Below are 19687 nucleotides of genomic sequence, written 5' to 3' on the forward strand. Positions count from 1 at the left end.
CCAGGTCCCGTCTGCAGAATGGGAGGCTGGCTGCCTGGCCCTGGCTGATTACAAAGAGACTGGGAATGTTTTTAAGTCTTTTTTTGAAATATGCGTTCTATTGTACCTGGCTCCCTGCAGTCCCCCTCACACATGTGTGATGTGCTTTTGTTGGGACCTGTGGCTTCTTGCCAGCCACTACCCTTTCCTTGGGCACATGACCACTGGGGCGGGCACCTGTGGGCCAGCAGGGTGTGTCTCAAATGCCACAGCCAGCTTTCTCTTATAGTCACTTTAAAGAGGAAGAAGAATTTTTTTTTTCTTTTAAACATAAGTTTCTTGGATAGTTAGCCTAATAACTCAACAATTTTAAAAAGTTTTATATATAGGTGTGTGTGCACACACATGTACACACACATGCACACATATACATATCTTTCCCCAGCTGAATTAATGGTTGTTTTAGATAATTCTGCTTAACATGTCCTAGTTTGTCATGAAGCTAGGGCCTGAAATAGCCAATGAGAACTGTACAATTGAGACTAACAGTAGAGGGAGCCCTTTTAACAATAATAACTGGAGAATGTCGATAGAGGCTTTGCTGACAGCACCACTATTTGCCTTGCTGAAAGGAGAAATGCCTTCTGCAGTTTGTTTCTCATCGATGGAATGTTAATACATTATAGTTCTTTCTGTATGCATGAGGGGTTGTCCTGGTGTCACTGGTGGTATTTCTGAGACCCAGTCGAAAACCCTGAATGTGTCCCTCCAGGCTCCTAGTGGAGGTCACCTTTGAAGCATCCATTTGTTTAAATTTTGTAGCTATGATTTTTACGTAGGCATATTAGGATTGTGTTTCAAAGTATCCCCGGGAGAGTAAATTATTTCAGATTGGTAAATCTTTTGGATTCAGAGGATAAAAGGAAAAGTGTCCTTTTTTGGTGAACATCTACTGTTTTGAAAAAAAGTAGGTAGTGAGAACTTCAAAGTCAGGGGTGATGTATGTTACAGTTAGGGGAAAATCAGCAAGTGTCTGTATGATTTTCTTTAGGATACTGATAAACATCAGACTTAAATTTAACTTGTTGGTCTTCTTAAAACATTTTTGTTACTTTTTTTTTTTTGAGATGGAATTTCGCTCTGTCGCCCAGACTGGAGTGCAGTGGCTCAATCTCGGCTCACTGCAAGCTCTGCCTTCCAGGTTCACACCATTCTCCTGCTACATTTTTTTTTTTTTTAAATAAACAAAAATGTGGTCAGGCGCGGTGGCTTACACCTGTAATCCCAGCACTTTAGGAAGCCAAGGTGGGTGGATTGCTTGAGGCCATGGGTTTGAGATCAGCCTGGCCAACATGGCCAATCCCCTTGCTACTACGAATACAAAAATTAGCTGGGTATGGTGGTGCACACTTGCAGTCCCAGCTACTCAGGAGGCTGAAGCACGAGAATCAACTGAGCCCAGGAAGCAGAGGTTGCAGTGAGCTGTGATTGCACTGCTGCACTCCAGCCTGGATAACAGAACAAGACTGTCTCAAAAAAAATCATGTAGGAAGAGCCAAAGTCCTTTTTCCCCCTGCTCCAGTCCCTTCCCTGAGGGCAGTCCCCAGGATGAACTTGGTGTGTATCTCTATTTTGCATGTGCCTCGTGTTGTTTAGTGAGTTTCTAATGTCACCTTAGTGTTGATCCATTATGCAGGTCGCTTTCTTCATGCAGCATTTTTCTCTCTCTCATGTTTTGATACTTGTAGATGTAGTTTATTCATTTTAATTGAAGCCTTATAGTCCATTATTTGCTTATTAATTACTCTATTGATGGACATTTAGGTTTTTCAGCCATTTCCTTTCATAAACAATGCTTCCATGGCTCTTTTCCATGCCTCCTAGCTTTCAAGAGCCAGTGTCTCTTCCAGCAAGAATCAGGTCACTTTCTGTGAAGGGCTGGATAAAAATACTTCAGGCTTTTTGAGCCAGATGGTCTCTTGCAACTATTGAATTCTGCCAATGTCACAGGAATGCAGCCACAGCATTAGACCATGTAAATGAACATGTGTGGCTGTATTCAATAAAACGTACTTTACAAAAACAAGGTCCAGGCTGTGGGCTATAGTTTACTGATTTCAGCTTTGGGGGCTATGCCCAGGCTTAGAAGTGCTGTGCCAGGAAGTACACAGATCTTTAGTTTCACCAGATAGGCCACTTTCCTCCTCAAAGCGGCTGTACCAATTTATCCTCCCAGTAGAATGAACGTCTGTTTCCAAACATCCGTGCCAACAACAATCAAGATAGTGAACACACTCATCACCCTCCACAGTGTCATGTGCCCTTGGTGAGCCCATCCTCCAGCCCATCTCCGTGTTCGCCTTTCCCCACACCCCACCCCCAGCAGCCACTCTGCTCTGGTTCACTGTGCTTTAGTTTGCATTTCCTAGAATTGTGTTTAAATGGAATCATGTGATGTGCACTCTTTTGAGGTTTTTTTTTTGGTCTGGCCATTTTTACTCAGCATAATTATTCTGAGATTTATCCATGTTGTTGCAGCATGTATCCATAGTTTGTTTGTTTTTATTGCTGAGTAGTATTCCATTGTATGGATATACCACAGTGTGTTCATCCATGTATCAGTTGATGAACATTTGAGTTGCTTCTAGTTTGGACTATTATAAATAAAGCTGCTGTGAACATTCATGTTCACGTCTTTGTGTTGACAGATGCTTTCATTATGTTGTGTCAATACAGTAGAACCCCTCTTATTTGCAGGGGATATGTTCCATGACCCCTAGCAGATGCCTGAGACTGTGGATAGTACCGAACCCTGTATATACCATGTTTTTTCATGATACGTTCTGATGATAAAGTTTACTTTATGAATTAGGTTCAGTAAGAGATGGACAATAACTGATATTAAACAGAACAATTTTAACAGTATGTCAGCATCACTCCGTTGTACTTCGGGGCCATTCTTAAATAAAATAAGGGTTACTTTCACACAAGCACTGGGATACTGCCAGCGTCTAGACTGTCTGATAACTGAGAGGGCTACCAAGTGACTAACAGGTGGATGGTGTATACGGTGTGTATATATATTGGACAGAGGGATGACTTATGTCCTCGGCGGAACTGTGCAAGATTTGATCACACTACTCAGAATGGCATGCAATTGAAAACTTATGAATGAATTGTTTATTTCTGGAATTTTCCATTTAATATTTTCAGACTGCAGGTAACTGAAACTGCAGAAAGTGAAACTATGGATGGGGATAGGACTGTTATACCTAGGAGTGGTACTGCTGAGGCATATGGTAAATGTGTGCTTAACTTTTTTTTTTTTTTTTTTTTTTGAGACGGAGTCTCGCTCTGTCACCCAGGCTGGAGTGCAGTGGCCGGATCTCAGCTCACCGCAAGCTCCGCCTCCCGGGTTTACGCCATTCTCCTGCCTCAGCCTCCCGAGTAGCTGGGACTACAGGCGCCGCCACCTCGCCCGGCTAAGTTTTTTGTATTTTTAGTAGAGACGGGGTTTCACTGTGTTAGCCAGGATGGTCTCGATCTCCTGACCTCGTGATCCGCCCGTCTCGGCCTCCCAAAGTGCTGGGATTACAGGCTTGAGCCACCGTGCCCGGCCTATGTGTGCTTAACTTTTTAAGAAACTGCCAGACTATAGGGCTGGGTGCTGTGGCTCACACCTGTAATCCCAGCCCTCTGGGAGGCCGGAGTGTGAGGATCACTTGAAGCCAGGATTTTAAGACCAGCTTGTGCAATGTAGGGAGACCCTATCTCTACAAAAAAACAAAAACAAAGATTGCCAAACTGTGTTGCAAAGTGGTTGTATCATTTCGCATTCCTACCAGCAGTGTGTAAGAGTTTCAGTTCCTTCACATCCTCGTCAGCACTAGGTATGGTCAAACTGTACAATTTTTCAGCCGGGCACGGTGGCTCACACCTGTAATCCCAGCACTTTGGGAGGCTGAGTTGGGCAGATCACGAGGTCAGGAGATTGACCCCATCCTGGCTAGCATGGTGAAACTTTGTCTCTACTAAAAATACAAAAAATTAGCTGGGCGTGGTGGCACCTGGCTGTCGTCCCAGATACTCAGGAGACTGAGGCAGGAGAATTGCTTGAACCTGGGAGGCAGAGGTTACAGTGAGCTGAGATCACATCACTGTACTCCAGCCTGGGCGACAGAGTGAGATTCTGTCTCAAACAAAAATTTTTTTTCATAGTTGTAATTTGCATTTCCTTAATGGCTAATGATGTTGAATATCTATCCTATGGTTGTATGTATATAATATATAAGCCCTTGTGTCTCATATGTTGTAAATATTTTTCCAGTCTATCACTTGTCTGACTTTGCCTTTTTATTTAAAAAACTTTTTTTTTTTTTGAGACAGAGTCTGGCTCTGTTGCCCAGGCTGGAGTGCAGTGGTCCGAATCTCAGCTCACTGCAACCTCTGCCTCCCAGACTCAAGTGATCCTCCCACCTCACTCTCCCGAGTAGCTGGGACTACAGGCATACGCTACCACACCTGGCTAATTTTTGTATTTTTTGTAGGGGGGTTTTGCCATGTTACCCAGGCTGGTCTTGATCTCCCAGGCTCAAGCGATCCTTCTGCCTTGGCCTCCCAAAGTGAGCCACTGCACCTGGCCAAACGTTTCTATTTTGGTGTAAAATTTAAACAGCCTTTTCTTTATACGTTATTTATTTATTTTTTCTTTTTGTTTTGGCCAAGAGTTTAAGGTGAGGTTATACTTTATTTTTGATTTTGTCTGAAAAAGCTGTCCTATCCTGGTTGTAAAGGTACTCTTTAGTTTAGTTTTCTTTTTCATGTCTAGATCTCTGCGTGGTCTGGAAGTGTGATTTTCTGCTGTGTGGTTGCCAGCCTAGGCTTCCTCACCCCTGCCTTTGTACCCCCGCCTCTCTAGGGAGCCCGGGTGTCCCGTGTTTCTGGGCTCTCCTTGTTTCAGCACGATGGTTTTATCTCTGGGAAGGCCTTTCTAAATGTTCCTCCACTCCTTCCCGACTCTCCAGGTTGTCTTGATTGTGAGTCTTTACGGCTTTATGTCATTGTGGGATCAGTTTGTGTGGTTCCATGAAAAACCCTGTTGTGATTTTGACTGGAATTTTATTGATCTTCTCTTGACTTGACTTTTACCAGTAACTTCCACTCCATTGCCTTGCCTGTCTTTGTAGCAAAACACTTTAAAATAATCGCTTATCTTTTGCTGTCTACAATCTACCTCTTCCCACTCTCTCCTAACCCCATTCCAGGGAGGCCGCTGGCTCTACACCTTCGTCTGAGTTGTCCGAGTTGCCCTCGGCAGGGTCACCTCACCTCTCAGTTGTTATAGCTGCTGGTTATGTCTGTGTCCTGCAACAGCATTTGATGCTGTTGGCCACTCCCTCCCTCCTTGGCGTGGCCTCCAGGACAGCACTCTCGTCTGGCACCCCTCCTGCCAGGCCAGTCCCCCTTCTCTCTGTCCTTCACTAGTTCCTCCTCTTTTCACTCTTTTCTTAGTATCACCGTCTTAATGTTATTAATGTCCTTTGAAACTTTTTTTTTTTTTTTACTAAGTCAGCTTCCTTAGTGGTTGTATTCCACTTTTCTGCTTTTTCTTGCTTATTTTGGTAATTAATGTTTGAATCCGTTAGGTTTAGATTTACCTGCAAGCAAAAGAAAGCTAAAACATTAGTGTCTTTAATGAGGTATAAAGTGTTTTAGCTCATGGGTCAGTCTGGAGGTGGCCGTCCAGGTGGCAGTGACCCCGACGCCTTCATTCCTCCACAGCATGATGTGACCTTCCTTCCTCAGGGTGCCTCATGGGCCAGCATAGCTTCAGCTTCCAGCCAGCAAGAGGGAGAAAAGGAGGAAGGAGAAGGCCTGCCCTCCTCCTCCAGGATATTTACTGAAAGCTGTGCACCACTTCCACTTAGATTATGTTGGCTGGAACTTAGTCACAAAGGAAACCATGAAGTGAAATCTCTATTTTAGGCATCCATTTGCATAGCCAGAAATCAGGAATTCCATTATCACAAACTAGAACGTGTCAAATTTTCTCAGTGCCTGCCATGCTCAGAAAGTGGTAATGCTTGCAAGGCACATGGGTAAGCGGAAGAGGCTGCCTCCCTGGCTAGAGGCCGAGGGTTCCTGGACCCAGCACACGTCTCACATGTGGGCCGCACACAGTGGCGGGAAGCTTTGCCAAAGCGGAGATCAGAAACAGGGTCGACCAGCTGTCTCTTCCACAATGTTTCTCTAGGAAATTGTTTATTTCATTCATGTCTTACAATCATGGCATAAAGATGTTTGAAGTAGCCTTTATGATTTTAAAATATCTTATCTGTACTTAGTTTTTCTTTTCTTCCCAAAATTTTGTGTCTTTTTACTTCTTGGTAAGACTTTGAAAAAACTATTAAAATAGACACTCTCTAGCAAAGAATCAACTTTCAGTTTTATAGATACTCACTTTTGTTTTATTTGATTAATTTCTACTCTTTGTTTTTCCTTTTAATTTCTTTGGACATTGACTTTTCCTAGTCTCTTGAATAAAACACACAGCTTCTTTATCCTTTATCTTTGTCATTTTAAACCTACATGTATTTAAGATTGTACATCTCCTTTTAAGCATGGTTTATCCTTGACTTCTAAATTCCTTGAATATTAAATTTGATATTGAATCTTAAAAATTCCTTGAATTTTAATGTGAAGTACTTTGTTATGATTTTAACATGGGCAGTTGGGATTCTTTTTTTAGTTTTTTACACACAAAGATTTTTAAAAGTCTTTTCAATGATAATATGTAATGTAATGAAATTGATTATTTGGAATTGATGAGACTTTTATTGTGGCCTATTTGGTGGTCAGTTTTGTAAGTGTTTCACAGTGCTTGCAAAGCTGCTTACTTCTAGACATACTTCAGGTCCAGGCTTCCGCATACCCTTGTTGATTTCACAGAGAGGCAAATGTAATACTATATCCTCAGGCCAGGTGTGGTGGCTCACACCTGTAATCCCAGCACTTTTGGAGGCCGAGGTGGGCAGATCATGAGGTCAGGAGTTCAAGACCAGCCTGGCCAACATAGTAAAACCCCGTCTGTACTAAAAATACAGAAATTAGCCGGACTTGGTGGCATGTGCCTGTAGTTTCAGCTACTCAGGAGGCTGAGGCAAGAGAGTTGCTTGAACCCAGGAGGCGGAAGTTGCAGTGAGCCAAGACCACACCACTGCATTCCAGTCTGGGCAACAGAGTGAGACTCTGTCTCAAAAAAAAAAATAAATAAAAATAAAAATATATCCTCAAAGCATGTATGCTGAATCTATCTTCATTGATTTATACATATTATCATAGTAATTGCTTATTTTCTCTCTGTCTCATTAAAACATACAAAGCAGGTGTTTTCTCTGCTTTTCACATAAGTTGTGGTGTGCCCTTCCTTAGTTTTGATATTTTTTATTTTTTTGGAGGATTTTTTCAATGGTAAAGAAATGCATATTTGTAATCTGGGCCTCTCTCCAGCCTGTCTTTGAAGTTGTGTTGGAAGAAAAGCCATTTCTTATTGTACTAATGGACTTGAATAATACATTATAGAATAAATATGTGAATCAGATTGCTTTAAGCGTTTTCTTTATTATCCTGACTTTTTTGCTGTCTTTTCAAGAGGAAATATAAACTTTGTTAATAGTAAGATATTAGCTCCTGCCAGCATTTTTTTTCTTTCTTCAGGTTTATGAAGAAGTTTTTGAAAAAGCATCAAAAGAACCATTTTATTACAGTGTTTCTTATGCTTTCTAAAGGTTTATATATGAAGATGCTTTAGGCTAATGGCCAACAGTTTCAAAGACTGTTCACTCACTTTAAAGTATTTAAATATTTCTCACTCCTAATTTTTCAGTCTTCTTTTACATGATCTTCCCTTTGTTTCTCTTTCTCATTTTATATCTAATTATTAATAAATATGATTTTTAGATGCTTTTTCTTTTCATTTAAATTTTTATTTTGAAATAGCTATTGGAGTACTTCTTTTTGTAGATTTCCTTCTCTCTTCATTTTAAGGTTTTGTGACTGCTCTCTCCTGTACTTTATTGATCGTGTAAACTGAGTCTTGTTCTGGGACTGCTAGAGGTCATGCCCATCATCTTGTCCTGGTGAGCATGTGGGCATGTATTGAATTTGACCCGCATATATGTTTTTTGTTGCCATTCTGAAAGAAAGTTGTAATAAGCAAGCAAATATTGCTGGAAATTATGGATGAATGTCTTAAAGAGGCATTTATTTGGGCATATAAGAACTTCTTGTATCTTGAAATGCCTCTTGATACTTACAGTGACCTTATCATGAACAAGTTATGTTTTAATTAAAATCAGTAGGATATAACAAATCGTATTTAGCTAAATTGTTGATGAAAGTCAGGGATTTGAGTCTTAAATTATTTTACTTTCGTGATGGGAATAGATCTTCATATTTCTTTTTTTGGTAGGTAGATGGTGCAATTTCATCACAAGTACTATAACTCTTTCAGAAAAATGCTATTCAGAATCTCTTCTTACCTGAAATTCTACACCTGACAACAGTATTTTTAGTTTGGATATCTGTGGTCCTAGTATTATTGGATTTTTCCTTTGCTAGGAATATTGTTTCCATTGAAATTGTTGTTAAAGAAATAAAAATGGGCCAGGCGCAGTGGTTCACGTCTGTAATCTTAGCACTTGGGAGGCCAAGTCAAGCAGATCACTTGAGTTTAAGAGTTAGAGACCAGCCTGGACAACATAGTGAGACACCATCTCTACAAAAATTAAAAACAATCAGACATGGTGGTGCATACCTGTGTTTCCAGCCTCTTGGGAGGCTGAGGCAGAAGGATGGCTTGAGCCCACAAGTTTGAGGCTGCAGTAAGCCAAGCTCACGCCACAGCCCTCCCGCCTGGGTGATAGTGTGAGACCTGTCTCAAAAAAATAAAATAAAATAAAAAATAAATAAATAAATAAAAATAAAAAGGGACATACTCTGTTGGTAAGACTTTAATAGTTAAATTGGGAACTACTGAAATTGATTCTAATCATGAAGGGTTATGGTGGGTGTTTTTGTTCGTGTCTTAGGGGTTTTGTTTTTGTTTTTAAAGAAATAAGGTGATAGTTTTATGATCCCAAATGAAATTTCTGAATGCAATTATCTTCCAATATGCAGGCTGGGGATTTTAAGTTTTGGATATAAAATTTGTTACCACCCATTATCTTATAAAAAATCAGGCACTGGCTGGGCGCGGTGGCTCACGCCTGTAATTCTAGCACTTTGGGAGGCCGAGGTGGGTGGATCACGAGGTCAGGAGATCGAGACCATCCTGGCTAATATGGTGAAATCCCGTCTCTACTGAAAATACAAAGTGGTGGTGGGCGCCTGTAGTCCCAGCTAGTCGGGAGGCTGAGGCAGGAGAATGGCGTGAAGCTGGGAGGCGAAACTTGCAGTGAGCAGAGATTGAGCCACTGCACTCCAGCCTGGGCAACAGAGCAAGACTCCATCTCAAAAAAAAAAAAAAAGTCATAGACACCAACTATCTCACTTAAAATATTTATAAGCATATGCCATGGATGTATTATAGACCACAAAAATGGTTTGGGAGCCATTAAAATATTACATGTATGTGAACTTTATAAAGATGATTAGGAGGAGATAGGCCTTTATAGACAAATAAAGTTCGTGAGAAGGATACAATATGAGTTCTTTTCCTGAAAAAACAACAAAAAAAGATACACATATAAATGACCTAAGAAAACTATATTATAAAAAAAATGTGTTTAGCTGTATTGTCACAAACATTTCCAAATTGATATGCCCATTATCTTCTGGTTCATGATTATTCAGCAAATAATATAATCAATAAAGATTTTATTTTTACTCAAAATGTCACCGAAATTCATATTATGTCCTCGGTTTTTTAGATTTTCGTCAGTTGTGGCTTGATAGGTTATTTCTGGTCTTAATTTCACCAGTACCCTTTTCTGTGCTTTGCATTAAAAAAATCTTTAGTTTGATTGGTTTTGACAGTCTGCTTTGGATGTCAATTCAGTTTCTAAGTAGTGTAGACCCTGGTGTTTAAATACATTCACTGTGACACGTTGATGGATATATGAGGGAATGATGTTATGTTAGCCCCAGGATGAAAATTAGTGGAGGCCGGGCGCGGTGGCTCACGCCTGTAATCCCAGCACTTTGGGAGGCTGAGGTGGGCAGATCATGACATTAGGAGATTGAGACCATCATCCTGGCTAACAAGGTGAAACCCCGTCTCTACTAAATATACAAAAAAATTAGCCGGGCGTGGTGGCACGTGTCTGTAGTCCCAGCTACTCAGGAGACTGAGGCAGGAGAATCGCTTGAACCTGGGAGGCAGAGGTTGCAGTGAGCCAAGATCTCACCACTGCACTCCAGCCTGGGCGACAAAGCAAGACTCTGTCTCAAAAAAAAAAAAAAAAAAAAAGAAAAAAAAAAAAGAAAATTAGTGGATGAGGATTAGAATTAAATAGAATTTAGTCAAATTGACTACTCAACAATGCCCCAGCTCAGTGGAGAGAAGTGTAGGAGGTATCTGAAGAGCAGTAAGTAGAGAAATCAAAGGGGTGCGGCACAAGTTCGGGAAGCCTCAGCGCCCTGCAACAGAAGACTAAGGGTGCGGATCTTACTAGTTTGAAGAGGTGTGAAGACTTTAGAAGGTACCCAGTGAGACATCATGAAATTATTAAAATCTGTTAGCCATTAGGCCTTGAAAGGAATGGTTTAGAAACGACCTAGCTGAGCGAGTGGGCCTGGCCCTTTGGTGTGCGCTTGGCATGGGCTGGGGTCCCCTTAGCATGTGGCGGTGGCTGTGACAGCTCTTGCTCCTCGTGGGACTGAGCTTTCTCAGACCGTGGGACACGGGAGAGACTGCAGTGGGACCGAGAGCCTGTACTACCGAGCCCTCTCTGTGCAGGGCTTCCCACGCATGGCCTCCTGCACCCACACCACAACTCACTGCTGAGGAAATTGAGGCTTAGGAGAGTCTGAGTCCCTTGCCCAAGGCCTTGCACTCCAGAGCCTGGATCCAAACTCTTATCCAGCCCCAAAGCACAGGTTCTGACCACAGGAGGGAGCAGCACGGGTGGCTCCAGCACGCCCCAGGCCTGGAGCGTGTGCCTCCCTGTCTCAGTGCGGGTGGGTGCGTTGAGCTTCTTTTGGCTTTATTTGGAGCGACTTATTTCTAGGATTATTTTAATCCTTAAATTCCATATTTCTTCAGCTTCCCTTTGAAAAAAAAAAGAAATTTATGTTTTTAAAAAGTCTTAGTTGCTATTTTTGTCCTTTCCAAAACGTATTCACTTGTGCTAACTGTTGTGAGAAACACGTGTATTTTTCTAGTTCCCATCTATTATTCCTTGCTGTCTGTCTCTGACCTGAAAAGCAGCTTCTAGTGAAGAGCTATCACTAGAGGAACAGGACTTGGCTGAATGAATTAGGTTTTATTGAGTTTTTAATTTAATGTGGGTAAAGCAGGCTCAGCAGGGTTGAAATGGACGAAACAATGGCACAACTTTATTACTTTTCTCCAGGGCATGGATTATAGGGGATATTTTAGAATAAAGAAAAACTAAAATTCTTGGCATTAAAATGCTTCGATTTCCTATTTATAGCAGTGATGCATATATAATTTTTCATATTGGAGTATTATTAAGGTTTTTCTGATTGAAATCTCCATACGGTTTCTTCTGGCAGTAGACTTCCTCCATCCCCAGATGTGACCCCTTTTAGACTAATAGAGCCTCTTGATAATACTTATAATACTTGTCACAGAGCAGGACTGACATTCACTTAGTGAAGGACTTGTATTATATCAGGCTTTGCTCTATGTAAGTTTTATATTTTCAGGAATATTCTTAAATCCCTTAAAGAAAAAAATGAAAATAAAGTAGAAATACATTTATTTTAGACATTGTTTTATATATATATATATATATATTTTTTTTTTTTTTTGAGATAGAGTTTCACTCTTGTTACCCAGGCTGGAGTGCAATGGCGTGATCTCGGCTCACTGCAACCTCTGCCTCCCAGGTTCAAGTGATTCTCCTGCCTCAACCTCCCCAGTAGCTGAGATTACAGGCGCCTGCCACCATGTCCAACTAATTTTTTTTTTTTTGTATTTTTAGTAGAGACAGAGTTTCACCATGTTGGCCAGGCTGATCTCAAGCTCCTGACCTCAGGTGATCCACCCGCCTCGGCCTCTCAGAGTGCTGGAATTATAAGTGTGAGCCACTGTGCCTGGCCATTAATAAATACTATGTAAATAAAATACACTCTATCTATACTCTTATATGACACACCATGTTAGTTTTTAAAACTTGGGAGTAATTTCTGTTTATTAGTAATTTTGGTTCTGACTAGGTTTCTAGGTAGCTTAACAAAGCTTTTATTGTACTACAAGTAAAGTTCATTTACAGTAAAAAATGAAAGAAAATAATGGTGTTATTTAATAGTAATAACCAAACCAAGCAATTAAATATATATTTTTAACAATTTTAAAATCAGCTTTCTGAGAAAACCAGGTTTAGAAGCAGGCAAAACATTCAGTTGTGAAAGACACTTTTGGGAACTTCAGATCCTTCAGAGATGAATTAGAGTGATATTAAAAGTAGAGTGTGTTCCACTGTCTTCCATGCGGGAGCTTTTTGGCTCTGCTGCTTTTTGTTGCAGAAGCATCCAGTCCAGAATGAGTTAGGTGTTTTGTAAGTTTCTCTCAGTCTCAAACAGTCTGTGCTCTTCCCTTGATTTGGCCTTGATAGTTTTGAACATACAGCTATTTTCCTGACTGGCCCTCAGTTTGGATTTGTGTGGTGTTTCCTTGTGATCAGAGTCAGACTTTGCATACTGGGCCGAAATGTTCCAGAAACGAGGCTGTGCTGCCCCTCCTCTGTCCTGCTGAGTGGTTCAGGGTTTCAGATTGTTCCTGACTGCAGACACTCTCTGGCTTCTCGATGAGGATGCTGTCTGCCAGCTTCTCTGCTGTCAAGCCGCTCCTTATCTCTTTGTAATTACTGGCATCTTGGAGGAAGTACTTTGTACAATCTAAGTACCCTGTGCTTCACTAAATTTAATCATTCGTTTGTATCGTTATGGGCTCGTGCCTTCCATTTGGACTCTGTGGGCGGTAATCTCTTACTGTCATGATTTTCATGCGCAGATGGCCTCAGATTTGGCTCTGGAGAGCTCCTTCAAGCTGGCTTTGTGTCCTTTCAGCCTGTGCCCAGCATTCTTTGAGCTGTTTCTTGCTTTCGGGCTCATCCTATTCTTTCCCTGCTCCAGCCCCAGAATCAGCCATTTCCCCAGGAGAATGGAGTGTTTGCGCTTTTGGAGGTTCAGCTCTCAGGTCGTCTCAGCAGAGCTAGAGGGGAAGAATGTACATGTCTGTGTTTGTGTATATACATGTGTGTGCATGTCTGTATGTATGTGTGTATATATGTGAATGCGTATGTGTGTCTATGTAAGTGTGCATGTGTATGCATGCATGTCTATGTGAATGTCTATGTGTGTGCATGTGTGTATGTATATGTCTGTATTGTGAATGTCTGTGTGCGTATGTGCGCGTGTCTGAGTGTATACATGTATATGTGTGCATGCATGTGTGCATGTGCATGCCTATGTGTGATGTGTGTGCATGTCTATGTATGTGTGTACACATGTGTATGTGCACATGTCTATGCTCTCCCGACATGATCTCCTTGGCCCTGTGGGTGCCCTCTTCCTCCTGCACTGGGCTGCTGCCTCCATTCTCCCTACCCCAGGCCCTCCCACCCCCAGCCTAGTGCACGTGCTTCCCTGGCATTGCCCATTTCGTGGCTTCAGGACCAAATGGCTCAGGAGGGAAGATCAGTTACTGACTTCCCCCTGGAATGGGCATCTCATAAGGTGAAGATCAGTGCCTGTCACCTCCCTCTCGTGGCTAGCATAGTAGTGGACGTAAGTGCATGTCATCAACTGTTGAGGAGATGAATTTCATCGCCTGTTGAACAGAAGTTAGAAGAGAAAGGGGGAAGTGGAAGGGAATGAATGATAAAATATGGGGAAGCACTTGCCAGAGGTGAAAAACGAAGCTATGTGCATTTAGGGGAATTATGGACATTTTTCATGCTGTAGCCTCCGGTAAGCCCCATGCTAACACCAGGGGGTGCTTTAAGCCTGTCATGAGGCTCTGAGCTGGGGAGCGGGCATGATTCCCTTGTAATGTGGTTTTCTGCCGTAATTGGGACATTTGTCATTTGGACAGTAATATAGATTTCTAAGTAAAGTGTGATAAGAATGAAGTTTACTAGCTTTCTGATCTCAGTTAATGCGACTTTGAAAGTATGTTTTTTAGAGGTGCTTTGGTACTTTTCGTAAAGAGCATGAAGCTTGACCTTCTATGAGTCTGCACTGGAAAGGGGCTTTCATGTGCCAAGTAAAAAGGGAACTCACAATATTAGCCGTATTGTTGAGATCAGGTGGTTTTTTTTTTTCTTTGGCAACAACCAAAAACAATCCTACAAGGATATTGTACATCAAGAAAACATAGGTTCTTTTGAAAAGAACCATAGTCAGATTTGCTGTAGACTTCTCTGTGGCCCTAAATGCCAGAAGAAAAAGGAACAGTTGCTTCAACATTTGGAGAGAAAGAAACTGACCCAAGATTCTTACTATTTAGCTAGACTGTCATTTCATATGGAAAAACAGTGGAAGACACATCCAGATAATGCAAGAGCTCAAAAAAAGATTGTTCTTGTATTCTTCTTGGGGAAAAATTGCTTAGAAAATAGAGATATCTAGATAACTAAGAAATCGACAAGCAAACATCAAAATGAAGCCCCAAACCCAAGCCTAAGGAAAGGCCGAGTGTAGGCCTGGGGTGACCAGCACAGTGACCACTCGCCCATGTGGTGGGGGTACTGGAAAACTGATAAATCCCAACTGAAATGTATTCTAAGTATAAAACACACACCAGATTTCAAATATGATGTTGGAAAAGAAGAATACAAACTATCTCTTTAGAAATTTTTATATTGATTGCATATGAACTTTAGAGTAGTTTTTTCCAATTCTGTGAAGAAAGTCATTGGTAGCTTGATGGGGATGGCATTGAATCTATAAATTACTTTTGGCAGTATGGCCATTTCATGAAGTTGATTATTCCTATCCATGAGCATGGAATATTCTTCCATTTGTTTGTGTCTTCTTTTATTTAGTTGAGCAGTGGTTTGTAGTTCTCCTTGAAGAGGTCCTTCACGTCCCTTGTAAGTTGGATTCCTAGGTATTTTATTCTCTTTGTAGCAATTGTGAGTGGAAGTTCACTCATGATTTGGCTGTTTGTCTGTTAATGGTGTATAGGAATTCTTCTGATTTTTTCACATTGATTTTGTATCCTGACACTTTGCTGAACTTGCTTATCAGCTTAAGGAGATTTGGGGCTGAGACGATGGGGTTTTCTAAATATACCATCATGTCATCTGCAAACAGGGACAATTTGACTTCCTCATTTCCTAATTGAATACCCTTTATTTCTTTCTCTTACCTGATTGCCCTGGCCAGAACTTCCAACACTATGTTGAATAGGAGTGGTGAGAGAGGGCATCCTTGTCTTGTGCCGGTTTTCAAAGGGAATGCTTCCAGTTTTTGCCCATTCAGTATGATATTGGCTGTGGGTTTGTCATAAATAGCTCTTACTATTTTGAAATACGTTTCATCAGTACCTAGTTTATTGAGAGTTTTTAGCATGAATGGCTGTTGAATTTCGTCGAAGGTCTTTTCTGCATCTATTGGGATAATCATGTGGTTCTCTTTTTTTGTTGTGTCTCTGCCAGGCTTTGGTATCAGGATGATGTTGGCCGCATAAAATGAGTTAGGGAGGATTCCCTCTTTTTCTGTTGATTGGAATAGTTTCAGAAGGAATGGTACTAGCTCCTCTTTGTACCTCTGGTAGAATTTGGCTGTGAATCTGTCTGGTCCTGGACTTCTTTTGATTGGTAGGCTATTAATTATTGCCTCAATTTCAGAGCCTGTTATTGGTCTATTCAGGGATTCAGCTTCTTCCTGGTTTAGTCTTGGGAGGGTGTATGTGTCCAGGAATTTATCTATTTCTTCTAGATTTTCTAGTTTATTTGCACAGAGGTGTTTATGGTATTCTCTAATAATAGTTTGTATTTCTGTGGGATTGGTGGTGATACCTCCTTTATCATTTTTTATTGCATCTATTTGATTCTTCTCTCTTTTTTTCCTTTATTAGTCTTGCTAGCCATCTATCAATTTTGTTGATCTTTTCAAAAAACCAGCTCCTGGATTCATTGATTTTTTTGAAAGTTTTTTTGTGTCTCTATCTCCTTCAGTTCTGCTCTGGTCTTAATTATTTCTTGCCGCCTTCTAGCTTTTGAATTTGTTTGCTCTTGCTTCTCTCGTTCTTTTAATTGTGATGTTAGGGTGTTGATTTTAGATCTTTCTTGCTTTCTTTTGTGGGCACTTAGTGCTATAAATTTCCCTCTACACACTGCTTTAAATGTGTCCCAGAGATTCTGGTACATTGTGTCTTTGTTCTCATTGGTTTCAAAGAACATCTTTATTTCTGCTTTCATTTCGTTATTTACCCACGAGTCATTCAGGAGCAGGTTGTTTGGTTTCCATGTAGTTGTGCGGTTTTGAGTGAGTTTCTTAATCCTGAGTTCTAATTTGATTGCACTGTGGTTCGAGAGACAGCTTGTTGTGATTTCTGTTCTTTTACATTTGCTGAGGAGTGTTTTACTACCAACTATGTGGTCAATTTTAGAATAAATATGATGTGGTGCTGAGAAGAATGTATATTCTGTTGATATGGGGTGTAGAATTCTGTGGATGTCTATTAGGTCTGCTTGGTCCAGAGCTGAGTGCATCTTCACTTTCTTTATGGTGTCTTTCAATGACATTTTTAAGGCATTTTTAATTTTAATCAAATTTCTCAATCTTTTCTCTTATGGTTAATGCTTTTTACGAGTCGATTAAGAAATCCTTCTCTATTCCAAGGTCAGAAAGATATTTATTCTTTTTGAAAGAGTAAAGGTTTGTTTTGACATGTACATGCTTAATCCACCTGGAGTTGATTTTCCTGTATTCTGTGGGACAGAAATGTAGTTTCTTTTTTCTCTCCTCAGATGGATAACCATTTTGTCCTCCTTTCCACATTGATCTGCCATGCTGTCTCTACTGAATATGAAAGTTCCACGTGCGTGGGACTCTTTCTGTGTTCTCTACCTCAGAGGTTAGCAAACTTTTTCTGTAAAAGGTCAGGTAGTAAATATTTTCAGCCGTGAGAACCATGTAATCTCTGTTGCCACTACTCAACGTTGTTATTTTAGTGTAAAAGCAACCACAGACAATATAGAAATGAATGAATGTGGCTGGTTTCCAGTGGGGCTTTATTTATTTATGGACACTGAAACGTGAATTTTGTTTAACTTTCATGTGCCACAAAATATTATCCTTTAACAGGGTTTTTCAACTATTTATAAATATAAAAATCATTCTTAGCTCATGGGCTGTACAGAAATCCAGGTGGTGGGCCGGCCCACAGGCTCCAGTTTATACTGTTCCTCTGGCCTACACTGATACCACCCTGCTGTAACGACTGTAGCTCCATAACAAGGCCTCGTGTCTGGTAACAAAGCCCCTGCCTTCTTACTCCTCTTCAGTTATGTTTTGGCAATTATTGATCCTGTCCACTGCCATATTATAACCTGCTTACTGAGTGCTGTGAAAAACCCTCTTGGGATTTCAGTTGGAGTATTTATGAACAAAACTATCTCTCCATTTAGTTAGACTTGCTTTAAAGTCTTTTAGTGAATGTTTATAATTTTATTTGTTAAGGTTGTTCATATCTTTTGTTAGATTTATATGTGGGTATTTATAGTTTATCTGTTATTGTAAGTACTGAATATTTATTTAAAATTGTTTTCTAGTTGTTGGTTGCTGGTAGATAGTAGTGCTGTTGACTTATAACCAGCTTCATTTAAAACTGTTTGCTTTAAACATATGTCTGTTGAGTCTTTTGTGTTTTCTTTGCTGTAATAGCAGCAAACACCTAATAGCGCCTGGTGTGCGGGCTCTGTTCTAAGATAGCTAATAAGATAGGTCATAGTGAGATTAGGGCACTGTTGTTACCCATTTTGAAATTGGAACATCTGGAGGTTAAGGAACGTGTCTGGGGCCATTTGAGTGGTGAGTGGCAGAGGCGGGATTCTAGCCCAGGCAATCGCACCCAGAGTCCATGCCTTTAGCCCGAGCTCCACACCATTGTCTGTGTCATCTGAAAGTCCTGATGGCTTCATTTCTTTCTTTCCAGTCTTAGGCATTTATTCCCTCTTACTGTTGCATTTCTGTGGCTAGGCCCTCTGCTAGAATAGGAATAGTAATGGTCATTGTGGGTAACTTTGTTTCCTTCCTTCCTGATTTTTTTTTTTTGAGACAGGGTCTCCCTGTCACCCAGGCTAGAGTGCAGTGGTGCAATCACGGCTCACTGCTGCCTTGCCTTCCTAGGCTCAGGTGATCCTTCCACCTCCCAAGTAGCTGGGACTGCAGGCGAGTGCCACTGTGCCTGGCTAAGCTTTTGTAGATTTTCCCTCCACTGTGGGGCTTGGTTATTAATGAGTGTTAAATTTTACTAAATGCTTTTTCTGGGTCGATTGAGATGATTCTGTCATATTCCTTAATTCACTATATGACACTTGTAGCTTTTCTAATATGAAGCAGCCCTTCCATTCCTGGGATAAATTCAGCATTGTTATGGCATATGATTATTATTTTTAATCCACGGTTAAGAGTCTAGTTGCTAATTAGTATTTTTCCATTTATATTCATGAATGAAATGGACCCATAATTTTGTTTTTCTTGTATGATCCTTATATTTTTTTAGTACCATGGTCAAGAATGAATTGAGAATATTTTTTGTTTTTATCTGTTCTGGAAGAGATTGTATATGATTAGAATATATTTCTTGACAGTTTGACAGTTTCACATGTAAAACCACCTGAGCTTGGTGTTTCTTTGTGGGAAATACGTAAACCATTGTTTTCATTTTTGTATTAATTATGAGAGTATTCAGGATTTTTAAAATGTGTTTTTGAGTCCATTTTGACTATCAGTTTTTTGAAAATTTTCAAGCTTATTGGAAAAAAACTCTTGCTAGAACTCGTTAATATTTGCTCTGGATATAGTTTAGTGGCTTTTTTTTTTTAACCAATATTACTTACGCGTTTTTGTTTTTGTTTTTGTTTTTTTTTTGAGACAGAGTCTCGCTCTGTCGCCCAGGCTGGAGTGCAGTGGCCAGATCTCAGCTCACTGCAAGCTCCGCCTCCCAGGTTCACGCCATTCTCCTGCCTCAGCCTCCCTAGTAGCTGGGACTACAGGTGCCCGCCACATCGCTCGGCTAGTTTTTTTTTTTTTTTTTTTTGTATTTTTTAGTAGAGACGGGGTTTCACCGTGTTAGCCAGGATGGTCTTGATGTCCTGACCTTGTGATCCACCCATCTCGGCCTCCCAAAGTGCTGGGATTACAGGCTTGAGCCACCGCGCCCAGCCTACTTACGCATTTTTTAAAAATATATATTTTTCCAGAAGTTTATCTGACTCTCTAAACCACTGGCTTTTGGCTTTGTTGTTCTTTTTTTAATCTTTGTTTTTCTTTTCATTGATATCTCCAG

General features: G+C 40.7%; 1 protein-coding gene across 10 annotated transcripts in view; it reads left to right on the forward strand.

The window, feature by feature from the left end:
- The window catches only part of LOC105473816 (TRAF3 interacting protein 1), a 118323-nt gene that overhangs the window by 74192 nt on the left and 24444 nt on the right, over nt 1-19687 (forward strand). The window lies entirely within an intron of this gene.

This window comes from Macaca nemestrina, chromosome 11 (genome assembly GCF_043159975.1).
Source record: "Macaca nemestrina isolate mMacNem1 chromosome 11, mMacNem.hap1, whole genome shotgun sequence".
Lineage (NCBI taxonomy): Eukaryota > Metazoa > Chordata > Mammalia > Primates > Cercopithecidae > Macaca > Macaca nemestrina.